This window comes from Oenanthe melanoleuca, chromosome 3 (genome assembly GCF_029582105.1).
Source record: "Oenanthe melanoleuca isolate GR-GAL-2019-014 chromosome 3, OMel1.0, whole genome shotgun sequence".
NCBI lineage: Eukaryota > Metazoa > Chordata > Aves > Passeriformes > Muscicapidae > Oenanthe > Oenanthe melanoleuca.
In genome coordinates, this window is record NC_079336.1 from 10,885,853 (window position 1) to 10,903,578 (window position 17,726).

Genomic DNA, 17,726 nt, shown 5'->3' on the forward strand with positions numbered 1-17,726 from the left:
AACTGGAGGATTAATGAAAAATGAAGCATTCTGGTTGCAACATTAGTCTCTGGAATGGCATTAATAATGTTATAGAGGAAAAAATTGTATTTTATATTATAATCAAAATTTCATTAGCATTTCAATAAACTGAAAGTCAGTGCTTAGAACACCAGCAAAACTAATCATTTTTAAAGTCCACAGTAGGTCTGCAGGCGACTTGGTTCATTTATTCTAAATGTGCATTTTAATGGTCCATTTTGCCTTCGGAAAAACAAAAACTTTGACAATTTCAAGATTTATCTTTGCAATTGAGGGTGCTGTAAATATGGAAAAAAATGAACAGCATAAAATGTCCATCTCCCTCTTCTTCTTCTCCCTCCCCAAACCCCCTGCCAGGAACTACACATGAGAACAGGACCCTGATGTATTTCTAAGGTAAAGTGCCTGTCCATATTTGAGAACAAAGAGTAAAGGAGAGAATCTTGGTTGATAAATCACTCAGATAAGAGGTTCAGCATTACTGGGTTCCTTTTAGTGTGTGTTGGACTGACCCTGGCTGGATGGCAGCTGCCCACAAAAGCTGCTCTGTCACTGCCCTCCTCAGCTGGGCAGGGCAGAGAAAATATTACCAAAGGTTCATGGTTGAGATAAGGGCAGGGAGAGATCACTCAGCAGTGACTGTCATGGGCAGAACAGACTTGACTTTATGATATTTAACTGATTGCCATGTTTAACTCAGTTTAATTTACACTTTTAATTCTTCGTATCACCTGCTAACTCATAAATCAATCAAGGTCTTATCTACTAAAAAAAAAGAAATTTGCTATTGAATATTGAAGTCCAAACAGATTTACCTTTAAATTTAGTAGGGAGAAAAGGATATTTCTGTTGGTGATTCATCTAATCTAAAGATGTCTCAAATGAGACAAAACACAATACAGATCCTGGAGTAATTCAGACACCACAGCAGTGATGAACACATGGAGAAAGTCCTCTTTGAAAGGTGGTTCCTGACCCTGAGATAATCATCTTTCAGTGGCTGGAGATATCCACACTAAGAGCCTTCATCAGGTATTTGCCCTCCTCTATGACTCCCTGGAAATCCTCTTGTCCCTGTGAGCTCCTGTGTGCTTCCCTTCCATCCCTCATTGATGCTTCAGGCAGGCATGAGAGATTTCCAACAGCTGAGCACCCACAGGAACACACTGATGGCAAAAGGGGGGAAAAGGAGGGAGATGGAATCTGGGGGAAAAGGCTGCATACAACTGCCAGGAGTGCTTGACTGAGAAAGACAAAGGCTCCCAGCACTCATTCAGGTAATGTCCCCAACCAGGAAACTGCTGGAGGATGTGATTTGAGCCAGAGGCCTGATTGAATACTGAAGTTCATCAAATTAAGGCCAGCATATTTCAGATTGATTTTTTTCTTAGATTAAGTGTTCTTTACAGAAAACACGGAAGTGGTATGGATCAGGAAATCATTTACAGAACAAAATGCATGTAGGATACCTCTGGTCTCCAGCATGATCAGAGTGAGAGGATTATGCTGAAAGACACCTTTATCAGTCAGCTGTGGAAGGAATCCTCCCCTTCCCACTGCTTTCTTCTATATATATATTTTTTTGTCACTCTTACATCTCATAACACATATTACTGAATTTAAAATAAAATGAATAGCATTTATTCTATGTGTTTTTTTCATGCTTCTCCCTATGCCTTCAGTGCATAAAATCTGCTAATCTATGTTTCTACTCTTTTTCTTATGTTTTTATCATTTGTGCTTTCCCCCAAGCCAGAGAAGTTGCAGGGTGGTAGGGATTGAGTCCTAGTTTATTTATGTGGAAGAAATAAAAAATGCACTTCCATAGCTGTAAGTTTTACTCTTGCAACTCTATGAACCCCTGAAGAGTCATATCATTCAAGTTACTAGTTTTCAGTAAAGAAAAAGCTGGATTTTGTTGTACTTATTCCTTTGTGATAATTCAGTCTCCTCTACTGTAATAATGTAGAAGAAAAAAAAAAACCTTGGGTAGTATATTTTTGACAGAAAATCTCATGTAAAAGACCTCTGAGACCATGTTAAGTGTCAACTTTATAGTATTTTCCAGGATTTAGTTATGGAAACATCCACAGAATCTATAGAAAATTATCCTGATTTACAAGAGCAGAGCTGCTGGATGTTGAATGTTTTCACATAACAGATTTGCATGAAAAAAATAATGAACTTTTTTTTTTTTTTTTTTAAATGGAAATTTCTAGGGAAAAAAATAAGCTTGCTTTTTTTTTTTTTTTTTTTTTTTTTCCTATGCCTATGTAAGAAAAAAAAAACCACAAAAAAAGAGGAAAGCGGAAAATAAAAGTTTTCTTGTGCTTGCATGTCTGAACCTTGTTTCAGACAAGAGCTTCAGCCTTTGAGGAGTGAGCTGAGGTGACTGAGTGCCAGGGGAAGACTCCAATTAGCCCCAGCAGCTTGACAAGTTACTGCCTTCCACCAGACCCTGTGGAAATCACTCCCTATCCTACGATCCACTGCTGCAGTCACAACACGCTGAGCTAGCTGGAGCTGTGTGTTTGTGCAGCCCTTCAAAGGGCAGCACTTGCTCAGGTCAGCAGAGGTGGCAGCAGGGCAAGAGGAGGAGCAGAGGGCAGCAGGGGGAGGCTCCAGCCCAGCCTCTGATGGTGACACATCTGAGTTTTCTCTTTAGAGCAGCAGCCACCCCCAAACCCCTGCTCCCTACACAATACAATCAGCAGTCTTCACTATGCAGCTTCCTGCAGCTGACTGTGGGAATTAATCAGTTACCCTCAATTTTCTACTCAAGAGGTGTGTAAAGTTTCTCTTCTGATCAAATTAAAGCCCAAAACTATGTCCTCTGCTGCTAGATGTATAAAACTACTTTCTTCCCTCCAAACTAAATGTGGCAACTAAAAATAGCTTTAATTGTTTCACCCACTGACCTCTAATTGCTATCTCTGTGAATTTATGATCAAGCAAGCATTTAATTTAATTTAATGGAGAGGTGCATGTTTACTTCAGAAATCTGAATATATTATGGGCTGCCAGATGATAAATTTGATAACATAGCCTCTTTGTTCTGCTCAAATGAGAGAAGAAAACTGCCATGAGGGTTCTCACTCACTGATTTCTCCTGGTATCAGATGGCTCTGTTGAAACAATTTTCTTTTCACAAATAAACATAAAGAGTTGATTTGATCTGGCTTATTAATAAAAATTTAAAAATCTTACTTATTATTTCTGGGTTTAGTCAGACTTCATTTCACTCTATTGGCAGATTAAAATTTACCCTAATCCTTGTTTTCTAATGGTCCTTGATATTCCTAAAACTTTTAGTCTACTGTGCTTTTCAGATTTTTCCATTTTACACTTGGAAAATACCTGAAGAGTTCTATTTTATCTTACAACTGGGTATAGGTTCATGAAGAAGCAACACAGCCTGCACGATGACCTCAACCTCAAGTTGTTAAGAGGTATTTTTTCTAAAACTGTATCTTATGTTCAGAAGGGACTGGCTTTCAGCTACCTTCTCCACATTTGGCACCAGCCTCTGACTCTTAACCCAGCTCTGAGCAGGAGCTCACCACTGCAGGTGCTGAGACAGGATTTCAGTGTTTGTCTCTCTTTGGAACAGGCTGTTCTGACTTCCACCAGGGCTGGGTGATGTGATCACACCCAGGAGCTCAGCTGGGGTTATAAAGGAGCAGCACACCAGGAGCAGACTGAGCACATCAACAAGGCAGCACTGTGCCACCCTGGGGAGCTGACAGGCAGCAGGAGCAGAGGCAGGGATGGAGAAGTGTGGGAACATGGGGTGTAAGGGGGTGCAGAAGGCAATATTTCACAATCAATTACAGCTGTACTGATTACTGAGGTGTGGAAACATCTGTGCCTAGCCAATGAGTTTGGGTGCTATAAAAGAGTGGGGTGCTGGCCACAGTCACATCTGCAGCTGGAGCTGGAGCCCCAGGGTCTGCTGGAGCTCAGGATGGAGTCTGCTGGCTGTGCTGTGAGGAGCAAGGGACATGTGGTCATGGAAGGGATGGACAGGGTAAGAAGATGAGTGACAGACAGCGTTAGGTGGCTGGGTAAGGGACAGGTTGGGCTTAGCCAGTCATAAAAAAGGAAGAAGAGAATTTGCAGAGAGGAAAGAGCCAGTGCTGCATGGAGCTGCCTGTAAGAAAAGGAGTCAGAGGTGCCTGAAAGAAGACATGAAAAGTTTTTAATGAAGGACTGGTGTTGGTGCCAGTCATGTCTGTCCTGACATAACTATTACAGTGAAGTTTGTTTGCTATTGCACTGCTTCAGTAAAGCCACCACATCCCTGTGGCTGTGCTCTGCATGGCAGGCTCCTACAAATTCACAGCCACCAGTGCAGCCTGAGCCAGAGCCCAGCAGAGGAATGCTGGTGGCAGCCCCAGCCCTGGGCCCAGGGACCCATGGCTGGGCAGGGGCTGCAGGCACCTGGGACCTGCAGCATCCCTGGGGCAGGGGCTGACATGGGCCACAGGGGGTCCAGGGCAGCTGATTCAATAAATTGCTATTTCAGTGAAAATTCCTTTGTGAGCTGGTATTTTTCCAGCTTTGAGTTCAAACTTCTGACCATTCTTTAGTTTGGGGTAGGTTTTTCCCACCATGTGGACCCTGAACAGCCTGCAAATGCAGGCAATGCTTATCTGAGTTGTTGGTCTGTTGCTTTAGCTTCACTGCTTTATATATTGTTTTAACAATACTCCCTTACATATATAATAAATGCAACAGTTGTGCATCTCCTGAATTATGTTTTTTGGAAGTAAATTATAATATTGAATGTATATTATTAGCATTTTCAGTAATGAGGCAATTTTTTTCCCTTGCTTTAGATTTTACTAATTAAATTTTGGGGTTTTTAACACTTGAACTTTTTGTTAGCACAGTTTATGTGCACTTGCACCAAATACTTAGTCTGAATCACCATGCAAGAGCTACACTTTTAAAAGTAGCTGTCTGAAACATAGGTAAGAAAATGCATAGCTTTAATTAGAGGAAAACAGAGCTTCATGCTCAGGGAGTGCAGATTATATTAAGTCACAACAGAATTGCTTCTTGCCATTATGAAATTCTTTGGGGGTAATTTAGGGTAAATTGTGCTTTGTTCAGTGACTGTAGAACTACTTCTGATTAATGTTCTTTCTCCATTTATTTTTCTGATGTTAGTTCTCTCTTTAGCAACAGCTTCTGCATGTGTTACATCTTGAAGACCATTGTTCATATCCTAATTGCTCATATCCTAGACTGTGACACTAAATATACAGCTTCTGAACTAAATATACAGACTATGACTTTTCCTGAGTTTTGTGTAAGCATAGGCTTTGAGAACTTGGCCTAAACACTCTGTGAATCTTTTGACATGAGTTGACCTTCTGACCATGCACTTGTGTAAAATCTGTTGAATAATTCACTGTAAGTAGTATCAGTGTCAATTTTGATGTTTTATTGCAATAGACATACCCCAAATAATTCTACTACTGGATATTTTAACAGTTATTCTAGAGCTTTGACTTAATTTCCATTCAATTCTTTGCCCAGAGTAGGGGCAGAGACATTCTTTCCACAACAGGAGATTGTCACGAGTTCCGATGAGTGTCATGACTGAAGGATTAGCTGCAACTGCATCTTTTTGTGGATAATTTGATTACACTCACTGAGGGCTTTATCTTTGTCTGTACATTTATTCTATATCAAAATAAGGCATGGGTCAGAAAGACTTCCTTAGAAACTCTGAATATAGAAAAAGTTAGTGATAATGTGCTTTTATTGCACCTTAAGCTTAAAATGCCTCCAGGAATCAGGGCTAACTGTTGTTAGTCCCTCAGCTCTTATTTTGGTATTAAACCGAGTTTTTCCTACTTTCACTCCAGAATTGTTTAGGTATTTGTAAAGAAACTCCAGTTCAAGAGGAAACAATTGAGGCATATTTCTCCTGAAAGGCCTGTAATATTATTTGAGTAATATTGTGTAAAATGTTACTAATACCTGTTAGATGGGGACTCCCATATCAAATATTTTGTCTCTTGGAAAAGAAATGTTTTAGTATAAATCAAAGAACTGAAAGAGCCCCATAATCTTTATTCTGAACCCTAGGTTTTTGGCTATGACAACTAGTTTTTCTAGCACCTCCTCCTAACATCAATGTGTGTTTCTGGGCTTTCTTCCTAATGTTAAAGTGAGACAATGCTAGTTCAGGCCAAATATGCTCAGAGCATAGAAAATTAATATTTTGACAAATTTTTAAACTTTCTACATTTCTTTCTCATCTACTGCAAATTAAAGTACATGGTTAATTATTATTCCTTTTACTGTTCTAGTCACCACAGCAGTCCCCAAAATGAGGACAGAAAAATCACTGGTGTCCTGAGGAAAGTTACTGGATTGCATAACTCGGACATTGTTGTTCCTCTGAACAATTTCTCTGCCTGGTCCAGGTGTTCTCCCTTCACAAGTGGGAAGGGGATTACTGGAGAGCTGGCACACACTGAAGCTGTTACAGAATCACAGGGTTCCAGACTTGCAATGCTAGTTATGTCCTGAAGTACAGTTATGTAACACTATAAAAATAATTGGTGAAATGAGGAAATTTGAAAGGATATGTAGCAACACTGTGTGCAGCATCATGTTCTGTTTGTTTGTGTAGCAGCATTAAAGATGAAATTACTTTCTGTGAGAACTATTCACATCTGAGCAGCATTAAAATATTGCTGTTTGTGCTTAGGAGAATCTCAGGGGCTCCAAAATTGGCCCTGGTTTCTTCTGAGCTACAGAACTTGTCCAAATGTTCATCTGGAGACACCTCTGGGGAACTGGCTGAACAGCATGACTCTGCCAGGGCTTTGACCTTGATGAGACAGACCTCTAGATAAAAAAAATAATAAAAGTTGTAAATTGCTAGTAACTGGAGAAGAGCTAGCTTTGTGGAGCTCCAATGAATGTAAGCATAATTAAACCTCTTAAGATAGCATCACTGGCTGCAAATTTCTAATAAGTATAAACATAATAATGTTTCTTTAGATAGTGTCACTTCTAACAGTGTTAGAAGTCTCATGTGAACAGCATGGATATAAGGAACATTTGTGCAGACAAGGTTGTTTGCTCATCCTGTTACAAAGTCTGTTAGGATCCAAAATATAATTAGGGTAAGTAATGGTATATTTATCAAAACTGAACAGGAACTTGAAGCTTAGAAAGTGAGAACACCTATGTGATTTAAACTCTGAATTCTGTTAACCAGTCTGTTAATAAGTCCTCCATATATTTTATTAATATTTGAATCCTATACATCCTATAGCACAAGAAAATCAGAATATGTGCATTACTGTGAATTGAATTTCTTAACCTTAATGAAAGAAACTGAGGTCACTAAAGGGCCAGTGGTCAAGATTATTTTTGTTTTATGAGTAGGAACATATACGTATATTCTTAGAGGAGAATAGCAAGTTAGGACCCAGGTTCCCAAAAATATTTTTTGTTTTATATTCTCAAATAGGTTAGAATGAAGACAACCTCTGTTTAACAGTATTTTGAGACATAATTCAATAAAGTTGAGAGGAGAATGTTGTCCCTGTATTTGCTGCTGTGCATCTGAACTGTGAAAAGTGTTCCTGATAAACATAGCTTTGAGCTGGCATCTCTCCTATTATTTTAGTTTTCCAATATGAAGCAATACATCCTTCTTGATCTCTAAGAGGTATAAAATAGAAAATATTAAGAAAAATCCTCTTTCTATGAATTTTCAATTCTTAATGAGGTATAGTGAATTATTTGTATTTTATAATTGAAGGAATATGGACAGCTAGATCTGATCTAGGTCATTTAAATGAGTTAGATGGTGGGATCTAAATGATCATTCATTTGGTGCCCCATTTTTTAAATCAAAGTAAAGCCCTGACAGATTTCAAATGGGAATGTGTTTCAATAGAATATGTTCATTTCAACATTTGACAAGAAAATTAAAAATTTTCATCTCTGCTTTAGGTTTGAAACGCATTTGGGGGAAGGGCGGTTTGAAGAAACATTATCATTTTGAATAAAATTTATATAGATAAATTTTATATAAAATGTATTTAATATAAAAATAATATATAAAGTCAAAATACATCATCCAAATTAAACATTTCAAATCAATGGGAGCAGAATTTTTTTCTAAAGGAGATCTTAGCTGGGTTTGCCAAGAGCAGGACACTGTTGCCCACTCCATCTGTAGCACAGGAATATGCAGCCAGGTTTTCTAGCATCTCTGTGGGAAAGTACTTGATGGCTGGCAGAATAGCTACAAATTGTGCTCTGACTATTACAGAGCTTCAAAGACTGTCAAGATCATATGTAGTTTGTCTAGGAGATAAAATGCATATAGTGCTTTCCACATCAAAGTATTTGTGCCCTTTAATTTCAAAACTGTGTATATATATAGATACATATTTGTATGTTAGTTTTCATTAAAAATAAACCATTATGAGCTTCTTAGTCTCAGTTTTGACCTCTGTGAAGTTAAAAACCATATGTATTCCTTAGAATGTATTTCTGTGTATATTTTATGAAAGCATTTTGTCCTTATGGAACTCATAAATGAAGTATACACCAACAGCTTTGAAATAAATTTATTAAGGAACTATCTGTTTATTACTGCATAGATTACTAGCTTACAGTAAGTAAGCAAATTTTTAGATAAAAGAACTTCCAGTAAGGGTTAAAACTAATTGACTTTTGTTTGGTTTTTCATTGTAAATCCTTAGGAAGCTTGAAATCATTGCTTTAGTCTATTTGCTGAAGAAGGCTTTCATTAGAGATATACTGAGAAGTGCTTTAATCAGTACATAAATCCACCAATTTCAGATAATTGGTGCTAATCAGCATTTCTCAACATAAAAGGACTTGAGCAAGGATTTTTGTCAACAGCAAAGCTGAATGATACATGAAAGCACAAGGCCTTTCAGTCACCTTGCCAGCTCACCCTCACTTGTAGAACAGAGCTGTTCACTGTGCTGAACTTGTGCTTGGTGTACCAATGGGCACAGACTAATAAAAGTCACATACCTAGGGTTATGAATCTTGGCCACCTTGCAAGAAATCAGTTGTCCAGTGTAGGCACCCACCTGTATTTTCACAACAGGGAAACAGGGCAGGCAGCACCAAGGGGCTTGTGTTCAGCAGCTGTGCTTACTCCCTCCTTACCAAAGCAGGATAATTGCATCCAGTCTGCTTTCTTTTGGGTGTTCCTCAGCTCCTCCTCACCCTTGAGCAGTGACCAAGAAAGCACATGAGATTAGACTGGCCACAGTTTTGCCATGGACTCTGCCAGCACTGTTTTGTGCTCTATTACAGATGTGGCCCCTTTTCACAAAGACTGAGGTGCCTGACAAATACTGTTGCCTGGAAAGGCTGACCTGGAACAGAGACTGGGCAGAGCAAAAGGCATCAAACAAATTTATTGAAATTATACACTTTGGGCAGTGCAAGAGCCTGGCAGGGCTACACCCAAATCAAATCCGAGATGAACTCTGACCACGAGTTTTTACAATTTTTTAAGTTTTGGTTCATCTACATATTGGGGTCAATTGTCCAACCACAGCCCCAGGTTATGAAGTCTCAGCCCCCTGGCTTGCCCCCTTAGCCATTGTTTCTGCTTTTTTGGGTACTGGTTGTCCTTGATTCTCTAGCTAGGAAGGGATCGTTTTGTCAAACTACCCTGTGAAGAGAACAGACTGACACCTAATATGAAGTTTCAGAGTTATGCACTAAACAGCAGAGATTCTGAAAAATATAAAAGCTAAAACCCAAGGCATCAATACCATCCATGATATTCCAGCCATTCAAAAAAATGGGAACTGGAGAGAACCTGGAATCTGTTCTCTTCTACCATGCAGTAATGAGGCATAAGGATGAGAAAGTCTTTGGGTGTTTTTTTTAAGCATTGGCTATCATGTTTGAAGCTATACTAATTATTTTGAAGATCATTTGCTTGAAAAGAATACTGATAAGTTCAATACCAAAAAAGCAAAAATATTTACTCAGATGTGACAGAGGAGAAAAAAATGTGTTACTGCACAGTGGGACATCAGACTGCAGTAGGACAGCTGTGAACTAACCAGCTGTTCTGGAATGTAGCCTTTCTCCCCACTCACATCAAGAATGAGGGACTCCAAGCACTCCTTGTGCCTGGTTGCAGATTTGGGCTATAATTGAATATATATGAGTGAATATATACATATATATTCATATATATTCTCCTCACCTGACCCAAACAATAGAATTTTGGTTAGGGTTGTTACCAGCTATGGAAGTATTCTGGGTTTGAATCCCTGCAAGGCTGAAAAGGGAATTCAACTGGTCTCTTTTTTCAGGATAAAGTGCTTTAAATCATAGTTTATAATATAAAAGTTGAACTGTATATATATGTTGTTTTAAAAATAGATTCCTGCAGTGAGTTTTTCAGCCAACTAAATCAAATGTAAGTTTTCTAGGACAGGTAGAAGAGGTCTCAGCAGATTTGGTAAATGAATGCTTAGTTACAAGGTATGTCTAGTCCAGGAAGTTGAGTTATTGAAAGCAGGTTTTTGAAAACAAGATAGATTTAAAAATGCAAGTAATTTTTCACATGTTTGGGATTTAAATTATTTAGGTCTGGCTTTATAACTCTCAGATGGTTTCTATGAGAAACAGATGGCATAAGTCTACACAATAATGTACAGGATATGGTCTCCCTTGTTAAGTAATTTTAAAAATTCCAAACACAGAATTCAAGGATTGGCAAATGTCACACCAGCATTTTCTAATGCACCAACAGTTTGTAGATGCTGTTTCACAGGATAGCAAGCATTCTTCATCCAGATGTCTGATTTTAAGGTATATGTTAAGGTTCAGGACATAAGAATGACCTTCTTGGAACAGATCAGTATTCCACACTGTCTGCCATGGAGCAGTTATGGAGGCATAATGTCACAATGCTGCAGCTGAAAAATCAATGCATAATCATCACCAGTGCAAAATCACACATATTTTGGCTATATAGTAATCTAATATTCCTCTTATGTATCACACATGCTTCATTTTTAATTATCCATTGTGTAAAATATAAATCTAGTTTCTGAGCGAAATACCATCTTGCCCAGAATCAGGTTTTCTTCTGCAAGATGAAGTAACCACCCCTCCACTGCAAATGTCTGAAATTCTGTGGTCAGATGGTCACTGTGGTGTTTTCTGGCATGAAATCTATGCCACATAATACTGTAACTGTGCACTGTGTGATCTTAAACTACCTGAAATCCACGTGGGCTTATCTAAATTAATGCACAGGCTTTACAGACTATGTCATCTTTCATTTTACAAAGTTCAGCTGGCAAAATATAACAGGATGAATTCAGGGCTTTGTTAGGCATGTCTGAATGGAGAGAACATAATGTTTTTGAAGTAGAATGTGGAGCTTTAGCCACCTGTCTCCAATTATACTCAGTGTGACTGCAAGATTAAAATGCCATCTAGCTCACTGTGAAAATATGTCCCATAGCATCTCCTTTTAGCTCAGGAGCATTAATGCTAATAACAGCCCAACAGAGAATCAATTTTATTTTGATACTCTCAGTGATTAAATATTTTATACAGAGCTCTGGCAACACTTTCAAAACCTCTCAAACACAAAATTGGAGTTGAAAACATGTACTGGCACTGACAAAAACTGCACATGAAAGAGTTTTTTGCTAATTGAATGACTAGCACAAATGGTAGCCAAGAGAAGTGCATTCACCTGAAAAATTCATATGAAGCAGAATATGGAACAAAAATAAAAAAAAAAAAAAACAAGTTTTGATTTCAAGTTAACAATTTCATTCCAGTCTGATAATTTGTTGTTATTTTGAGTGCATGGCTACTTTTCCCTTTGAAAAATCTATGCAAAACTGGCCAGTATTTTGGTTACTTCTGTACATAAAATTCTGTGACTGGTATTGATGCTGGATTTACTTCCTAGACCTTTTCTATTCTTTTTCTGAGTTCCAAGGCTCCAAGGTCATAACACACTTGAGATAGCAAGTGCAAGCCATAACAAAAGCCATTCACAGTCTTTCAAGATGATAATTAAGTATTATTTCTGACAAACAATCTGAAGGTAAAAAATTAGCAGATGTGGGCCATCCTGATAGAAATGTTAATTATGGAGATACTGCTGAAGTTATCATTATTATATTTAGAGTGTTTAAACATGAAGTTTCAGGTGTTTCATTTCAAAGTGGAAACAGATACACTTTCACTAACTGCAGCTGTGTAAGATTCTCTGTGCTGCTTAACAAGTGCTCCTGTTTAAATTAATTTCTAGAAAAAAGGCCAAAATAGACTCTGAAAGAGAGGAGCCATTCAATCAGACTCAGAAGTTTCTACCTCACATTTTTCATGCAAGATTCTGATCCTGAACATGATGTTTTGGACTTTCTTTACTTCCTCATACAATAATATATTTTAGAGATGTTAATTCTGAAGAAGGCTAATAAACCAAGTATTAGAATTTTTCACAGCAGGGATCTTTGAATTACCTTTACATCAATGCCCTTTTTTTCTTAAGATAATAATAATCCATAACCAGTTCCTAGAAGAAATCTAACAGTCTGTATTTGGTATACAAAACACTAGAGATGATAATTTTGTAGAAGCACTTATATTGTTGTGCTTTTAGGGTAGTTGTTTCTCTTTCTCCAGACTCTTCCCCATCCTCATTGCCCTCCTCTGGATGCTCTCTAATAGCTTAATATTTTTCTGATATTGTAGTGCCCAACACTGCACACAGGGCTTGAGGTGAGGCTGCATCAAGATGAAGTGTGGGGTTATTTTTTTATTATTTTTTTCATAAAATATTCCATTATTTTTAATAATCCACAAGTTTTACTATTATTCAGCTTTCAATATCAAGTGCTCAAATGACAGAGGCAAAAGTGCTACTGTGGTCCCTCTTATGCTTTTTAGTATTACACCATTATTTTTTTTTGGTGAAAGAGGACAATTCCCCTGGCATCTGTGCAGCTTTTTCATTTGAAAACTTAGGTAATAATCCTGAGCCTGGACTTATGTGTCATGGCCTTAAGTCACATCACTCCTGTTTGTCTTCCTCTATAACATGAAGAGGAATTTGTTTCTACATTAATTTATTTGATATACAGGACTACAGTAGAGTATTTCTGTGCCACATGTACTGAATAACATCTGTGTCACTACTCTCTTACTGGAACTCAAAGAGTAAATGTTTTGGTAGACAATTCCTAGCAAATTAAAAGATACACTATTTGCCATCCTTCAGTTAATACAATTTTTCCACATTGTTTTCATCTCTGTCTAATCTCATATTGCTATTTCACATTGCACTTTTGAGCAAACAATGAGAATGGAAAATTCAGATCATGTTTGCATTACATATTTATAAGTTATGATAATATAAGGCTTTGTTTGGAATAAAGCACATGTAAAACAGCCTTAAAGTAACATTCAAAGCTAACTTTAGACAACAGTCCATACTGCTGGCATCTCTGCAGGATTTCAAGCCTACCCTTGCTACAAGTCACAGGGACTCAGTGCCATGACCCCTTCCCTGGAGCTGGTAAGGTTTGCCCTGAGCTTTACCTCACTGTCATTGGCATGTCCACATGCATCAGCTTGGGATATCCAGATGTTTGGGAAGTAGCTGGCTCACATACTTCTGGAAAAATGTGCCCTTTGCAGTGATATTTCACCAAAACCAGGCAAGAAAAGGGTACAAGTTCCTTCACTGAATGGCCTTCAAAAGAAAGAATGGGGTCTGTAGAGAGGCTGAGCAAAATCAGCCTGCAAGGGCAAGGACTGGCTGTATAAACTCATATCTGGAAGCTCTGAACTTTTCTCTAACAGCACTGACCTGTTAGAGAAGAACACACAGTAATTTGTTTTAGTTTGAGGTTCTTTTACTAGGATACCTTAGTACAATGTATAATAAATGTGTCTAGCTTGCAAAAAATAAGGACAAAAGCAGAAATATTTAACATTTTGCCTTTCACTTTTTTTCCCTGGACTTTTGCTCCAAATTTCAATCAGTTTTTGCATTTACCTGGAAATATATTGGAAAAACCTTATATATAACATTTTAGATATTCCAGTCTTTAAAGGGGAAACCAACCAAGCAGTCTAAAACCTGTGTGTCTGGTTTTTATTGTTATTTTCAAACTTCAGCAGTCTCTGCTTGTGGATGCTCAGCTCAGACATGGGGGAAATGTGTGCAGTCCAGAGACTTCAAGAGAGTTACAGGTCAGCTGGTTCTGGGAAAAGGAAACAAAGACTTGTAATAGCATGGGGGCACATTCCAGGAAAATTTGTAAAACTTATTTCCAGCACCATGGCACCATGTGAATGTCAGTGTGGTTGGTTTGATCTTGTTGAAGCAACACTATTGTGCACTGCAGACATATTTCATTCTAAAAGAGCAGTCTGACCATTTTTTACCTTAAATTAGAGGAAATTACAAGAACATAGAGAAAAAGTTGGTATTTTTAGCTTCTCCAGTATTATACACTTTCACAGCCCTCCTATTATGAATAAAAATAGTTCTGCTTTGATATCAGCAGTTACAACCAGTCATTCAGGTTTTTTATACTCAAGGAGAACAGTTAAAAAATAATAACCTTTTCAGCAACAGAGATGCCACTCTGACACAGGTTCCTTTTGGTAATGCCATAATCCTAACAGATTTGTCTCATTTAAAGACAGATATAAAACCAAATAGAAAATAATTTAATATCTGGAAAATGGATCAACTGCTCAAAGGATATTTATAAAATAGACAGGCATTCACAATTATGGGGGTTTTTTTCTGAATTTCTGGGATTTTAGCCAGTTGCCTCTTTGTGCTTACCCTGCATCTTGCTGTGAAATTATATGTGCCTCAAAGTCAGAAAGGGCTGGAAGGTGCACTTAAAAGACTTGTATCTGCTGGTTTTGAAGCTGAAGATAAAATGTCAATTTTTTCTTCCTCAGCAAGTGAAATGCTAGTAATGATATGGTTGTTTTCTCAAATGTAAAAGTAAGAAAGAAAAATGACAAATCCTACTAGTGTAAATTTTGGTGACAATAAACCTCCATCTAATTAAAGAGGAGACCTCACTGCTGCAGAGGTCAGCATTTATAGCTGTCAGGAAAATTCACATATGAAAGGAAACCACCAGGTCAGAGCTGGCCACTGTGTGGAGGATCACTGCTGACAATAGAACAGAAATAGTTCTTTTTGATCTATAATTCTACCTGACTTACATCAATTAATTCAGTTTTGCTGCTAAGACTTAATGTCCCATTGCTTCAGAATGAAATAAATGTTGTGCCTCATGAAACATCTCTGTATAATATTATATTTAGAGATCTACTTATTCCCTAGGCTCAGCCACTGATCCAGGACATGTGAATATCATCTGTATGTCAAGGGATCAAGAAAAATAAAATCTAGTTTTGTTTTCATCTACTTTATTTTTCTTTGAAAGTGAAAAAGAGATACAAAACTTTAAAAATTATAGACAAAACAAGTTAAAACACTCTTTGTAAGCAAATTATATCATGATAAAATACACAAGATGAGTTAAATGTAGAGGCAGATGACTTGAATCCCTGGTAACTGGACAGCCACTCCATCCCCTGTTGGAAGTTGCTCCTGGTCTGAGCCTCACATCAGAATAAAGAATCACCAACTCCTTTGACTTTAGGCATTTTCTAATCTGCACTGATGCTTTGGCAAGCAAGTCTTGATATTTTGCTATTTTATACTTTTTATATTTTTGTATTCTTTTATCAAGAATCACTTATGATTTGTAAGATGTTTTTGAAAATACAATGTAATTTAGTAATTAAGGGTTTTCAGTCTCTTAAAAAAAAATAGGTAGCTTTTGCTACATTGCATTTTCAAGTTCTATAGTTTGCAAATATGAAGGGGATTTTTGTATATGGAATTGGAAATTAATGCTATTTGAAGCATAGGGAGATTTATAATAATGGTTAATACTCTAATGGAAAAAGCTATGATGGAATCTAGCTTGAAAAATGAAGCTGCAGGAATTCAGATTAATATTGAAACATAAAAGTTTAATCAAAGACAATTATTTGCACAAACTATCCTTAAACCATTTTTTAAGGTTTTAAGTCAAAACTGAACATCTATCAAAAGTGTATGTGGATACAATATTGCAATTATGTGCCTGAGAAAGATATTCATCAGTTCTTCTGTCTTGAAAAATCTAAGAAACAACCACTAGTTCTTGCAGCGTTTTACAATTTAAGTAATTTAAACTATCATTGATATTTTGATTGATGGGGATTTAAAAATTCCATTAATGAAGTAGCATTGTTACACCTTCGTGTGCTCAAAGTTACAGAATGTCAAAACCCAGTTTGCCAACATAGAGACTCATAAATTGGGCAAATCCAGCTACATTTTTGTGTCAGCAGTCAATGACATCCCTGAGGCTAACCAACACAGTGCAATATTATTTAGCTTTTCCTAAAGAAAGCAATAGGGATTTATTAAAAACGTCTTGACTGGCATATATATATATGTGAAGAATGGAACATAACTTTGTAAATTTAATTTTAGACATACCAATTTTTTCTTGGTTGCAACTTCAAAAATATTACCGGGAAATTTCAGCTTCTATCATTAAAATGGACTTAGGAGCAGGTGGAAATGCTTTTTTACAGAAGAAAAATCTTGATCAATCTTATCTTTAGATACTTAGCTGCAAGGTTTTGCCATTTAACATCTAGAGAAATTTGTCTTAATTCATACTGAAACAAGACTGTGTATTTTAGGCCACCATGTTTGCTCATTTTGGGAGGGATTTATTTTACCCACCATTCTCTCTCAAACAGTCTAGTCCAAGCAGGTCATGCATTCTCAGCAGGCAGTGATAAGATGTAAATGTCTTCAGTGATTGATTTGTCCTGCTGAGGTCTAGAGATCAGGATGGCAAATACACAGCTGTTAGAAGAGATTCTCCCTTGCTGACTGTAAAAACAGCATCAGTGATAGGCCTTAATTGAATTTTCAGCTTTTCAATTGCAAAAGGGAGATGTGAAATTCCAACAGTTTATGATGTTTCTTAACAAGACATTCATAAGTTATATTAGGCAGATCACAATCCAGTCCTCCAACATACATTTATGTGAATAAATTCTGATTCATGCAAATGCTGATGTACATGAGTGTTTGCAAGGGAACTGTTCCTTCTGTGGTGGAATGACAGTGGTGGCAGAGCCAGGACTGCAGCACCAGCCAGTCCTCACCTGCCCTCTCACACCCAAAGCAAGTCCTCTGACAGAGATCAGTGTTTTCTTGGGTACACAACTTGGACTTTTTGTGGATATTTCTCTATGAACTAGAGAGGTGATACAGCACTGAGCCTATTTTACAGTAAGTTGACCAGCATCAGATTCACTGTGGATTGTTGGTTTGCTGGCAGCACATTGAGCTAGATGCTTTTCTAAAGTCAAGGTAATTAATCTACAGTGTTTTCAATCTACCTGCACTGCTTGGAGTTATCCTGCAATTTTGCTGATAAAATAAATATTTGTGTTCTTAGTGTTAAATAAGTAGATTGGAAAAATAATTAATGGAGTCTTTCACTATTGTACTAGCAGCTGCATATACAAATGTGCATTGGTGGTAGTTGCCCTCCAAAATTTTTACAGCATTAAATAGAAACTAA